Consider the following 14,301-nt stretch of genomic DNA (forward strand, 5'->3'; position numbering starts at 1 on the left):
GGTCAACTCAGATCAACCGCTGTATGACGGAAAACAGTTAACATGAGCTAAGACAGTAAACTACGTTTATAACGAACTGACGGATATTACGTACTGATTCTTTTAGTCCCGCCTGACTTGTCTTTTATCTAATGTCGTCTTTCATTTCTCTTATACTCAAAACAAGGTCTTCAAGTGACGTTATCGTTAAAGCTACCTAGTTTCAATTATTGACTCAATCATGAATACAAGGATTTTAATGAAGACAGTTAACCAGGTGTCGACAGTATTTTTGTATTCTGATATGCGTCAGGAAAATTTAACTTTCGATTGTTGATATAAATACCTTAGAATCAATTGTGAATTTTTGATGATTATTTTGCATCTCGTTTAATGTTCAATGCGTTATTTTGAACTTTCTTGTCGTTTTACATGCATTAAATAGAAACGGTGCAATGGCAGCTTTGTCAAGCAATAACACCGCTCATAGTTATGTTAAAGCAATGTTGTTTTATTATAACCAAGGTTGCGTTTTGTTTCAACTTGATTGACACTGGTTAACGCACTGAACGCACGTACTGAAACCTCGTTCCGAGGACCATCGATACGCTAACATTTAGTCTCTGAAATCTTATATTACACATATGTGGAATAGAACTAGCTAGGGTTGGCTAGACTTGCTTTTGTATGCGTTTCTAGATTATTATTTTTTCATAAGATAAATATATTCCACGGTCATGGTGCAGGACTAGACCATCGAGAACACACACAGTTAACAAATTCGAGACAGATGGAGGGACAATTAGGAAGGGCTTATATGAATTTTTATATAGCATCGAATTACAGTTGTTTTAGAGTGAGTGAGTGAGTTGGGTTTAACGCCGCTTTTAACAGTATTTAGTTATATCACGGCGTGTCAGCTTAATGTGGGAGGAAAGCCCGAAGTGATGCAGGTCTCAGTCATTTTAGAGTGAGTAAAAAAGAGGCGTTAAACCCAACTCACTCACTCACTCACTATTATAGCGGTAATTATTGTTCTTTCACTGATAATCTGATGTACCTGTAACAAGGGAGAATACTACGGGAAGTAATGGGGAATCTAATTTTAACCTCACGTGCACCGCCCACCTGAGTTTATTGAGATATATACGGTACACATTAACGACTGTTATATGTGGCTCTGGGTCGAGTCAATCATTTCACGTACGGTCTGCCAGGCAAGGTGGCAGATTACCTCATGTTTTATCCACGTCGTACACGTCACAACTAAATCAGTGTGAGGAAACTTACCTCGGATATCTGTAGCTGTTACCCACGTGTACTCATGGTCTGTGGGTGGGGCAGGTGTAGCAGGAAGGGGGAGGGGGGGGGGGGGGGGTTGTAGGGTGGAGGTGTTTAGGGTGCGTCGGGGCGAGTCCTGGTTGTTGTTTACTCACACAGAAGGGAAATAACGGTAAAAAACAACAATAGATGTCACTCTCATCAAAGCGTTCCACCTATGCAGAAAGACTGACATCCAATAGGATAATGATTACGATGATGATGATGATGATGATGATGATGATGATTATAGTTATCATTATTCAAAATATATTTCAATACATTTTTGTCCCCAGTTAACATTCGTTTGTTATAACTGAAGTCACTTCGAAATTCTCATCCATATATAACCCAACCGTTATAATCACGTTTTGTGTGAGTATTGGATTGTTGACGTGTCGATGTTTATCATCATTGTACGAAAGGGCATTACAATGATATTGATCTTGAACATGAACATAACTACGGCATCAACCACAATATATTGTTAACCATTTCCCTGACTCTTATGAAAATAATACATTAAATAAGCTGTCAATAACAGCAAGGTGACATTAACACCAACATCTGACCGAATTCGGTGCCATGTATATGTGAGATTTGTTGAAATACCAGACAAGTCTTGTCAGTGTTAGTTTATATATACATGTGTGTATATTTTGTCTAAATTAGGGGTCAAAAGAAGTATACCGAGATTGTTTTTTAATTTATTGAAAATTGAAACAACTGCTTTTAAATTTGTGATTATTTAGCCATCATTCATTCCTGCAACAGTTAGGGAAAAGTAAACTGTTGCCATGGTTGTTTAATTTTGTGTAAAAACGAATTTGTTCAATGAAGAATGTGGTTAGAAATGAATTTGCAACTACATAACCTCAACCATGTTTTGAAATGTTGTAAATTTGAGCCGATGTTTTTTTTATATTATTATTTCAAATAAAAGACATCTGAGCAACCCACCAGCAGTTGTGTATGTTTTAAAAAAAATAAAATATAAAAATAAAATCACATTTATTTTAATCGAACCATGTAGAAGTATTCGTTGAATGCTGAATAAGCGCCAGTACAGTTCATTTTTTATATACTTAACTATTTTTTTATATAACTTAAGATATTTTGAAGTAAAAATCAAACATATGACAAAATCAACTGAGAGGTATAGTTTCATTCACTCCTCAGTTAATATTGCCACTGTCCTGTAGTGGAATGCATGGGTATATCTTATCCCGGCTGGGCACTCACCAAATACCAATTTAATTATATACTCCAGGTAAATGGTACGATGATATTGATGTTTCCATTGTCCGTTCGGGAGATGCCTTACTAGTGTGTGGACGAGTACTCAGTCTGTATGGTAGATTACATAAATGTTTACACTCCACCACCACTACGCATTCCACGGAAATATCCAGGAGATGTGTTAAACGTTGCTGACTCACATCTCCGCACGGTAATCCCCGGCCCCACCTGGCCCGCTGTTTATTGATGCTGCGATGATGAAGGATGTTGGCAGCTAGTACAAGCCTCATCTCGATCACAGGCCATGAATCATCCTTTTGCGTTGGGTCATAGATTACAAATAACTCTCTCCTCTGTAACGTACATTTGAGCAATGTACATACACATAGATACATTTTAAAGTTGGAGAATTTGATTTTTTTATAATCTTGTATAATTCTAAGAAGCCAAAACAAAGTGACAATATGTTCTCCTGGTTGTTTTACGGGGGATCATGTCTTTTTCTTACAAACCACACCATTCACAGTTCCCGAAGCCTGATACATTTACCATTTTCTCTGCGGAACTCATTGTACCCCATAAACATCAACAGCGTCAGTATTTTGGGGAACAAAGAAATAGGTAGTGGAACTGGTTGTAGACGACGTAGTATAGCTCTGTAGTGGGTGTTTGTTTGTCACTGGGTTTGTTTGGAATTGGTAGCGGTAGTATTCGTTATGGAGGCGGTGGTGATGTATGATAGTATGATGGGGGGGGATGAGGAGTGGCAGAGATGTTCTGAGCCTAACTATGATAGACTATGATGGAAGGTGGTCCACTAGCAGGACTCTAAACTAGCGCTTTGTCTCTAAAAATGTATAATTTTGTTAGAAACAAATAACTATATTTAAATTGAAAATGGGCCGCAGAGGGGTGATTAAGAATCTGAGGAAAGTAGATTCAATTGGGGCTTTTGCATTACAGAAAGAGCTGGACGGAAGCGAAGATGACATGGTTCAGAGACTGTGGGACAGACTAGTAGGATTCTTTTGGAATCCCAGAAATCAAAGCAATCACCTTTCCAGCTGATGGAACAGGCTTTACGTCCTTCGGCAAAACGACGTCAATTCTCACGAGAGATCTGGAGAACCTGGAGCGTTTCTTATCAGGAGTAGAAGTCTTGCAGCCCAGCGTGCTGAAACCTTTGCCATGCCCAGTTCATTCCTCAGAAGTTCTCACCACTCTCTTGAGGCGGTGGTGCTGATGTGTATGGTAGTAACGGTAGTCGTGGTAGTTGTAGTGTATGGTAGTAGCGGAAGTCGAGGTAGTTGTAGTGTATGGTAGTAACGGTAGTCGTGGTAGTTGTAGTGTATGGTAGTAGCAGTAGTCGTGGTAGTTGTAGTGTATGGTAGTAGCAGTAGTCGTGGTAGTTGTAGTGTATGGTAGCAGCGGTAGTCGTGGTAGTTGTAGTGTATGGTAGTAACGGTAGTCGTGGTAGTTGTAGTGTATGGTAGTAACGGTAGTCGTGGTAGTTATAGTGTATGGTAGTAGCGGTAGTCGTGGTGGCGGTGGTGGTAGTTATGGTATATGGTAGTAACGGTAGTCGTGGTAGTTGTAGTGTATGGTAGTAGCGGTAGTCGTGGTGGCGGTGGTGGCAGTTATGGTATATGGTAGTAACGGTAGTCGTGGTAGTTGTAGGGTATGGTAGTAACGGTAGTCGTTGTGGTGGTGGCGATGGTGCTGATGTGTATGGTAGTAACGGTAGTCGTGGTGGTGGTGGGGGTGGTAGTTAATGTGTATGGTAGTAACGGTAGTCTTGGTGGTGGGAGTTATACGGTAGTAGCGGTAGTCGTGGTGGCGGTGGTGGTAGTTATGGTATATGGTAGTAACGGTAGTCGTGGTAGTTGTAGGGTATGGTAGTACTGGTAGTCGTTGTGGTGGTGGCGATGGTGCTGATGTGTATGGTAGTAGCGGTAGTCGTGGTGGTGGTGGTGGTAGTTAATGTGTATGGTAGTAACGGTAGTCGTGGTGGTGGTGGTGGTAGTTAATGTGTATGGTAGTTACGGTAGTCGTGGTGGTGGTGGTGGTAGTTAATGTGTATGGTAGTTACGGAAGTCGTGGTGGTGGGAATTATATGGTAGTAGCGGTAGTCGTGGTGGTGGCGGTGGTAGTTAATGTGTATTGTAGTTACGGTAGTCGTGGTGGTGGCGGCGGTAGTTAATGTGTATTGTAGTTACGGTAGTCGTGGTGGTGGTGGTGGTGGTGGTGGTAGTTATATGGTAGTAACGGTAGTCTTGGTGGTGGGAGTTATATGGTAGTAGCGGTAGTCGTGGTGGTGGCGGTGGTAGTTAATGTGTATTGTAGTTACGGTAGTCGTGGTGGTGGTGGTGGTGGTAGTTATATGGTAGTTACGGTAGTCGTGGTGGTGGGAGTTATATGGTAGTAGCGGTAGTCGTGGTGGTGGGGGTTATATGGTAGTAGCGGTAGTCGTGGTGGTGGGGGTTATATGGTAGTAGCGGTAGTCGTGGTGGTGGTGGTGGTGGTGGTGGTGGTGGTGGTGGTGGTGGTGGTAGGTAATGTGTATGGCAGTAACGATAGTCGTGGTGGTGGGAGTTATATAGTAGTAGCGGTAGTCGTGGCGGTGGCGGTGGTGGTAGTTAATGTGTATGGTAGTAACGGTAGTCGTGGTGGTGGAGGTGGTGGTAGTTAATGTGTATGGTAGTAACGGTAGTCGTGGTGGTGGTGGTGGTGGTGGTAGTTAATGTGTATGGTAGTAACGGTAGTCGTGGTAGTGGTGGCGGTGGTAGTTAATGTGTATGGTAGTAACGGTAGTCGTGGTGGTGGTGGCGGTGGTGGTAGTTAATGTGTATTGTAGTAACGGTAGTCGTGGTGGTGGTGGCGGTGGTAGATAATGTGTATGGTAGTAACGGTTGTCGTGGTGGTGGGAGTTATATGGTAGTAACGGTAGTCGTGGTGGTGGTGGTGGTGGTGGTAGTTAATGTGTATGGTAGTAACGGTAGTCGTGGTTGTGGCGGTGGTAGTTCATGTGTATGGTAGTAGCGGTAGTCGTGGTGGTGGGAGTTATATGGTAGTAACGGTAGTCGTGGTGGTGGCGATGGTAGTTAATGTGTATGGTAGTAACGGTAGTCGTGGTGGTGGTGGCGGTGGTAGTTAATGTGTATGGTAGTAACGGTAGTCGTGGTGGTGGGAGTTATATGGTAGTAACGGTAGTCGTGGTGGTGGCGATGGTAGTTAATGTGTATGGTAGTTACGGTAGTCGTGGTGGTGGGAGTTATATGGTAGTAACGGTAGTCGTGGCGGTGGCGGTGGTGGTAGTTAATGTGTATGGTAGTAACGGTAGTCGTGGTGGTGGTGGCGGTGGTAGTTAATGTGTATGGTATTAACGGTAGTCGTGGTGGTGGGAGTTATATGGTTGTAACGGTAGTCGTGGTGGTGGCGATGGTAGTTAATGTGTGTGGTAGTAACGGTAGTCGTGGTGGTGGGAGTTAAATGGTAGTAGCGGTAGTCGTGGTGGTGGCGGTGGTGGTAGTTAATGTGTATTGTAGTAACGGTAGTCGTGGTGGTGGGAGTTATATGGTAGTAGCGGTTGTCGTGGTGGTGGCGGTGGTGGTAGTTAATGTGTATGGTAGTAACGGTAGTCGTGGTGGTGGGGGTTAAATGGTAGTAGCGGTAGTCGTGGTGGTGGTGGCGGTGGTAGTTAATGTATGTGGTAGTAACGGTAGTCGTGGTGGTGGGAGTTATATGGTAGTAGCGGTAGTCGTGGATGTGGCGGTGGTGGTAGTTAATGTGTGTGGTAGTAACGGTAGTCGTGGTGGTGGGAGTTATATGGTAGTAGCGGTAGTCGTGGATGTGGCGGTGGTGGTAGTTAATGTGTGTGGTAGTAACGGTAGTCGTGGTGGTGGGAGTTATATGGTAGTAACGGTACTCGTGGTGGTGGGAGTTATATGGTAGTAGCGGTAGTCGTGGTGGTGGTGGTTGTAGTTAATATGTACGGTGGGGTGGTCGGGTAACCTAGTGGTTAAAGCGTTCGCGCTTCACGCCGATGACGCGGGTTCGATTCCCGAAATGGGTACAATGTGCGAAGCCTATTTCTGGTGTCCCCGGCCGTGATATTGCTGGAATATTGCTAAAAGCGACGTTAAACCATACTCACTCACTCACTTATGTGTATGGTAGTAACGATAGTCGTGATGGTGGTAGTTGATGTGTATAGTAGTTACGGTAGTCGTGGTGGTGGTAGTTATACGGTAGTAACGGTAGTCGTGGTGGTGGTAGTTAATGTGTATGGTAGTAAAGGTAGTCGTGGTGGTAGCGGTGGTAGTTAATGTGTATGGTAGTAACGGTAGTCGTGATGGTGGTAGTTATATGGTAGTAACGGTAGTCGTTGTGGCGGCTGTGGTAGTTGATGTGTATGGTAATTACGTATACAGTAGTCGTGGTGGTGGCGGTGGTAGTTAATGTGTATGGTAGTAACGGTAGTCGTGGTGGTGGTAGTTGCTGTGTGTGGTAGATACAGTCATCGAGTTGGATGAGATGGTAGTTGTAGACTAGGTAACTTTGTAGAGTATATGTTGCCTCCCGATACTGCAAGCATCGTTAAACCATTTCATTCGCTGACTAATGCCTATATCTGTCCTGGAAATACGATGTTCGGCATAAAATGCTGCGCATTTCGTATGTTGTGCGATTATCAAACCACAGCAGAAAATATATTACTCTAATAAGGATACCACAGAAATATGTAAAGGAAGAATTGTGCAAAGAATTGAGGAACGGTTAGGAAAGAAAAAGAAGTTGAAAATACATTAAAGATATTACATTTGATTAGTGATGTGAGGCACTATTTCTACGTTTACTCAGTAAAATATTTAGCATAATACCTTTTGTATCCATCCTAATTGTAAATTCTTGCCAAGTTTTCTTTCATTTGAAAGAAAGGAGCAGTATTAACACTGGAATAAATGAAGAGCTCAGAGCTAAAAGGGGCTAAAATGCACTTTGGCCCTTTTTGCATATTATTGCATAAATAACATCTATGAGTTCTTGTCTACCTGTAGAAAAAAATATTGTATGTTTTCATTGATGCGTTTTTGAAATATAGCTACTTAAAATTCTATAAAGGGCCAAAGTCAAGTTCCAAAAAGGTCAAAGTCACTTTGCTAGATTTTGGCCGTTTTAGCTCTCATTTCCGTGTGTGGTTGAGACTGGTTGTCTGAGAGAGATTTTGAAAGTTTGGACCACTTATTATTTTACTCCAACTATTTCAACAAAGTTGGCATCAGTTTAAATCACTTAAAAGTACTTAAAAGCATTTGTTTGTACTTTCAGTAGTAGTTTATCAATCTCACATGTTAAATCCTTTGCAAATGCCTGACGGTCAAAAAGGGCTAAAATACAGACATTGGCCCTTTCCACCCTTACACAAATTAAAAACTTAAGTTTATTTCCTTTTTTGAATGTGTTTTATAACAACATGTATATCTCTGCTGTCAGATTGCGTTAGTGTCCAGGAATTTATCGGTAAGAAAAAAGTTCATCAACATGCGTGATATTATGTGTTTTCATCACTTTTCTCAAAACAGACTCCACATGACATTGGCCCTTATGGCTCTAAGCTCTTCAAATGTGTTGACACTGTTGACGAGTTTCACTCTTCAAGATGTAATGCAAATACAGTCAAAAGAGTTATGCCCCTTTAATTTCAGGAACTACATTTTTCTGATCAATCTGTGCGGCCCGCGTGGCATGGTGGTAAGTTTAAATACATGTCACACACTTACTCTGTATAAGTCAGTATATTTGCTCAGATTTAAACCAATCCGTAGCGATGACATCCAAGAGTTTTCTCTCGATTTGACGGCACCAGTTGTATTGAGCTATATATGTAAACAAATTCTACCTTCGGTACTCAGTGACTGAAGGGATGGGCTGCATGTTTTGACATCTGACCAGTCAAATTCAGTTGTAAAATATTACTAACAAGTGTCTGAGTGAATTAATAGAGTTTTACGCCGCAGACGGCAACAGTGTCGCATCACGTATAACATGGCGGATGGTAATTCTGGAACTGAACCGCGATGTTCTTTATACCACGGAAACCCAGTCCGCGAGGGTACTTTCACCCCAATCACCACAACCACTACTACTACTGCTGCCACTGCAACTGCTACTACTACTAACGGGGTGTGCAGAGCTGAATCCCGATCCATCCTCATTATATCTGTTGTCAGCACCATACCCGTACTCGTGGTGATAAACGCCTAAGACCTGCATTACACCAATCTTACACATCGTGATAAAACTGCGATGCGGCGTTAAGCAAATATTTGTACAAGTATCACTTGTCCCCAACCTGATTCAAATAATACTGTTTTCTATAAAAAAAAAATCTAGGGGGCAACTGCCCTCCCTGCCCCCCGGTTGGCTACGGCACTGGATTGTTTCCCAAATAGAAAGTAGCTGACTGTTATCAAGGACACAATGGCGGAGACGCAAAAGCAAAGCGCACGTAAAATCCGCCATTGCCAACTGGTATAGTCAACTCCCTTCAACCTGCTACTTTCAACAAACCCTGCTGCACATGCGATACAAGCACCTGCAGTGTACAGCCCCATTTCCCCAGATCTCCTTTATCTTCCATCTCCCAAGACGCACGCTTATTGCACTTGTACTGCATCAAAGTTGGCGAGATAGAGTTGTTAAAGCGATCCTTTGTCACGTCGAAATCCCGGGCTCGATTCCCCACATTTTACGAACTTGCGAGGCATATCCCACATTAGACTAACATTTAGTTTCTGAAATCTTATGTCACACAATATCCTTCTTGACTCTAAAAATAAAAACAAAATTCCCTTTGCTGGTAATAGAGCTAGCTAGAGCTGGTTGGACTTGCTTTTGTATGCGTTTCGAGATTATTTTTTCCCATAAAATATATATATCACGGTCATGGTACAGGACTAATCCCACATGCACATTGCTAAAAGCGGCATAAACCTGAACTCACTGACCCATGAGCTAACAGGGTCATACCTGTTGATGAAACAAAATATGATATTTCAATGAGATTGAGGGGTTAGTTGAATATGAATCATGTTCAAAAACTCTCGAAGCATCTAACGAAATATGAGAAAGATACTATAAATGAGGGGCAGTCGGGTAGCCTACTGGTTAAAGCGTTCGCTCGTCACATCGAACACCCGGGTTCGATTCCCGACATGGGTACAATGTGTGAAGCCCATGTCTGGTGTCCCCCGCCGTGATATTGCTGGAATATTGCTAAATCGGCGTTAAACCATACTCACTCACTCACTCAATATAAAGGATAGTGTGTCCGAACACCTAATTGGATCAGTTTTGTTTTCATGGCTATGTCCTTCAGTGTCAGTACTCCCAGGTATCTATCGAGAACGTAGTATCAAAATGGTGGCATATATTCACACTTTGGACTCCCTCCGGGTACCTGTTCTTGGGGCCATGGCCGGGTGCCTAGTTTCAGCTTAGTGTCGTATTACCATGTGTTGGACTGACTGACGAGGGGGGGTTAGTTAACTAGCCTAATAAGTGGATGCGAGAATACATTTAAACCTGCTGGCTGCATGACAGTATAAAAACAATATACTTTCATAGTTTATCTATTTGATTAGCTTTGTTATTTTCGAAGACTATTAGACTCCGACTAAAATAGCGCAAAAGATATCAGTCAGTTCCTAAACGTTTTAGATGATGTGAACCAACATTTTTCTACATTTCACCAAATGAATACCCTACACAGAATAACTTCGGAATATATATTTCACCAGTCCGCGATTCTTCGTAGCACGTAAGTTAATTTCTGAATCTATGTTTTTAGCCTTAACAAGAAACATAAACTGTTCCTTACAATTTTCCCGGCCCCATTCCCACTGCCGCGGTCCCGCCACCTTCCTACACCCAGAGGTCATATAATAGATTATTGTGGTCTCTACTAAAACCAAGGCGGACCTGGTGGACCTGGCGGAAGCTGGTTATGTCGTTAAGCTTACCGCTAGGTGGCGCCGTGCACCGACCTCGTAGTAATGTGTTGACGTCACCAAACGTGGCATCGGTTAGAGAGGGTGGTACAGAAGCCTACGGGTGAGAGCGCCACCTGGTGGCTGTTATAAGGCGGGAATCTGTAATGTGAGAAATATGGAAGACAACCCTATGGGTATTGGTAAGATTACTCATCCGAACTGCCTGTTGTTAAGAGAACGGCGGACAATGTCAGGTGTGGGATGCGTGTAAGTCGTTCGGACACGAGGAGGATATACTGAAATTTCAGCATCATTCTCCATACTTGAAATTGCTTAATCAACTAACTTGTATCGCAGTGGAGACAGCCTCCGTTGGCTAGTGGTAGAGCGTCCGCCCGGAGAGCGGAAGATCCGGGGTTCGATCCCCGGCTGCGTCATACTGCGTCTGAGTGGGGTATTCATGTTAAAACTGCGGCATAGTATCTCCGTGTGCTAGCACTATAAATCGGCATCTAGTACAAGCAGCCACACACACGTGCATGCACGTCGCTATATAGGTGCAATAATCTTGGACGCGACGTTAAACCAAATTTCACTTCTCCTCACCTGTATCGCAGTGGCGTATGAGTAATGGAGCTCGGACAAGAGATATCAGGTACACTTAAAGTACCATGGCACAATCAATCAGACCACATATAATATAGTCAGGACCCTTGAAGATACGGGTTAGAATTGATCTTCAGCAACCCATGCTTACCGTAAAAGGTGACCATGCTATCGTAAGAGGCGACCCCCGGCATCGGGTGGTCAGGCTCGCTGACTTGGTTGAAGCACGGACTTGTATAATATAGGTTGTTATATATATAGGTCCGTGGTTGAAGCATCCCATCATCGTATCCCAGTTGCGTGGATCATATGTCAATCACTGGACTGTCTGGTCCAGACTCGATTATTTACAGACGTCGTCATATAACTAGAATTTTGATGAGTGTGGCGTTAAACAAACAAACAAACATATTGCCAGGAAGAATTCTACGGTTAAAATGATATTCAGTGTGAGAAGAAATGTATTAAATGGTGTGTATTTTGAAACAAGGCCAAGACTATACTTCCTCGATTATCCAGCGTATCTAAGGGGCAGTCCAGTCGTCTGAGGCGCCGCGATTCGCTCTGCAGGGTTGCATCCCTTGGTCAAGCCAGAACCCTATGATTGTGGGTTCGAATCCCGGTTCGCCCCGATTATGTTTCTAGGTTTGTCAGCACCATACCCGTGCTCGTGGGTTTCACCGAAGTGATAAACGTTTGAGACCTGCATCACTTCGGGCTTTCCTTCCACATTAAGCTGACACGCCGCGATATAACTGTGATACTGTTAAAAGCGGCGTAAAACCCAGCTCACTCACTCACAACAAGACGACGTAGAATCAGAGAAACCAGGCTGGCCAGACTGCACGGAATGGTTGCCAATGCTTTTAATGTCCACGTAAGAACCATCGACAGGTTACAACAACGACACCAGGTCACCAACAGCATGCAGTCGTCACAAAGCCTGGTTTCTCTGATTCTTCGTTAGTCTTGGCATGGCGCTAGTATCGATACAAGAATGTTGGATCCACGTATTGGGGTGCCGTTTATCAGAAAAGGCACAAGGAGACGTAAGTACATTTTAATTTTTATGGAAAGCATTAGGGACGTTTGTTAATCTACGTTTTGGCGATACTCTGATCAAGATCATTTCATGATAGAACAATACTCCATTGTCTATTTTCAACTCATATGAAGTGAAACCAGCATACTCTTCGGTGCCTCTCAATACTCACAGGAACGTCTCTGTGCGCACATAGGGAAGATCATTCACACTAGTACGCTGATGTCCAGCCAAAAACATCTTTAAAAAAGTAAAAACATTGTATTTTTTTCAGAATGTCAGTGTAGGCAGCTACCCCTGGTTACAATATAACATTTTAGATCTGTGGCACGGGATTGCGAACCGCGTTAATGGACATTCATACACTTAAAAGTAATGAAACACACATTACAAATAAAAATACAACATTTCAGTTGACAGTTGGACACAGTACGATGCGAACCCACTCGTTTCCATTTACAAGGAAGTGTAAACGTTTGTTGAGTCACATATTATTCTGTGCTTATGTCAACGACGAATCCTCCAACAGTACCCCAGAGAAAGTACTCCAAGACGGATTATAACGTCTTAATGACAAATATTGCTCCATTCATAAGGCCGTCGCTCAGTGTGTGTGATCTTGAGAGGCACTCCGATATGATATAATGTGATCATCGTGGGTCGGAGGCACGTCGGTAAATGTCTATGAACATAACACTCAGGCTTTGATTTCAACCTTTACATTTTTGTTTACAGTCTTGTTTACATTTTTGTTTATTATGGTGCCTCGGACGCGCTGCACGCGTAAGACTATGCCAAAATAGGTGAATTAGGATACTCGAAGGTCCTGAGATTGTTTGTGATGCGGAGTTCTGACACATACAGAAAACTATAAATTATATTCTCACAATAAAGAGAAAATAAGTACTGAGTGAGTGAGTTTGGTTTAACGCCGCTTTTAACAGTATTCCAGTTATATCGCGGCGTGTCAGCTTAATGTGGGAGGAAAGCCCGAAGTGATGCAGGTCTCCGACCTTTTCCCGCTTCGGTGAAACCCACGAACACGGGTATGGTGCTGACAAACCTAGAAACATAATCGGGGCGAACCGGGATTCGAACCCACAATCATAGGTTTCTGGCGTGCCCAAGGGACCCCACTCTGCACCGCGAATCGTGTCGCCTCAGACGACTGGGCCACCCGTGCCCCCAAATAAGTACTGGAACAGCGAGATATTTATATGTAATATTCCTGTTTTGAAATAAAATAGATAAAAATAGATTAAACGTGGCTAGGAAGCAATAAAATCATTTTGGAAATACAAATATTTTAACAATTTAATTTTTCAAAAAACGTCAAAATATTATGGCAGAGGTGTCTCTTCCGTCACAAATACACGCGTAAACATCTCCGATATAACTTTAAGGGATCATTCGTACCAAGCAACAACTAAATGGATTTCGATGCGGCACACCTTCACTCTGAGCGCCTGGATGGAAATTATATTTGACATGTGGAATTTACGTGAGAAAGGGAAGTAGTTTAAACCCTAGTTGAGGTAATGAACAGAGGAAGTGCCTTGTCGGCCAGCGCACCTGGGGCAGTCGTCACTGTGGTGTTCCGAGATCCGGATGTACGGTTGGTTAATGTTAGCTTCCCTCACATTACACCCAGTGTGAAGTTGGTCTATATAGCAGGTGGATAGACCGACAGGTACCACAGGCCTCATTATTACAGATGCCTTTGGAGTGCTTTTTTTTATTATGAATGATTATTGCAACAACGAGTTTTCAATGTATGAGAGGTTTGAGAGTGGTAGATAGGTGGGATATATTGATTACTTCAGTCACTGCACACTTTTACGATATACTTTATATACATTCTTCTGTATCAAAGCCCTTTCTATAAGTGATTCAAACCAATCAACAACGATTTGAACAGTGAGTGAGTTGTGTTTTAGGCCGCTTTTAACAGTATTTCAGTTTGTCTCTGCGCGACTGTTTGATGTGGGAGGACAATCTGAAATGAGAAAATGGTTTTTGATACAGTATATATTCCACATTAATAATTATAATCGATTATATTGTTCTATTGTTATTAATAATTACATTGTTTTAAATACGGAACAGGAAAGTCGCAAACCCAGA

The sequence above is a fragment of the Haliotis cracherodii genome, unplaced genomic scaffold (assembly GCF_022045235.1).
Source record: "Haliotis cracherodii isolate W230 unplaced genomic scaffold, xgHalCrac1.p SCAF_16, whole genome shotgun sequence".
Taxonomy (NCBI): domain Eukaryota; kingdom Metazoa; phylum Mollusca; class Gastropoda; order Lepetellida; family Haliotidae; genus Haliotis; species Haliotis cracherodii.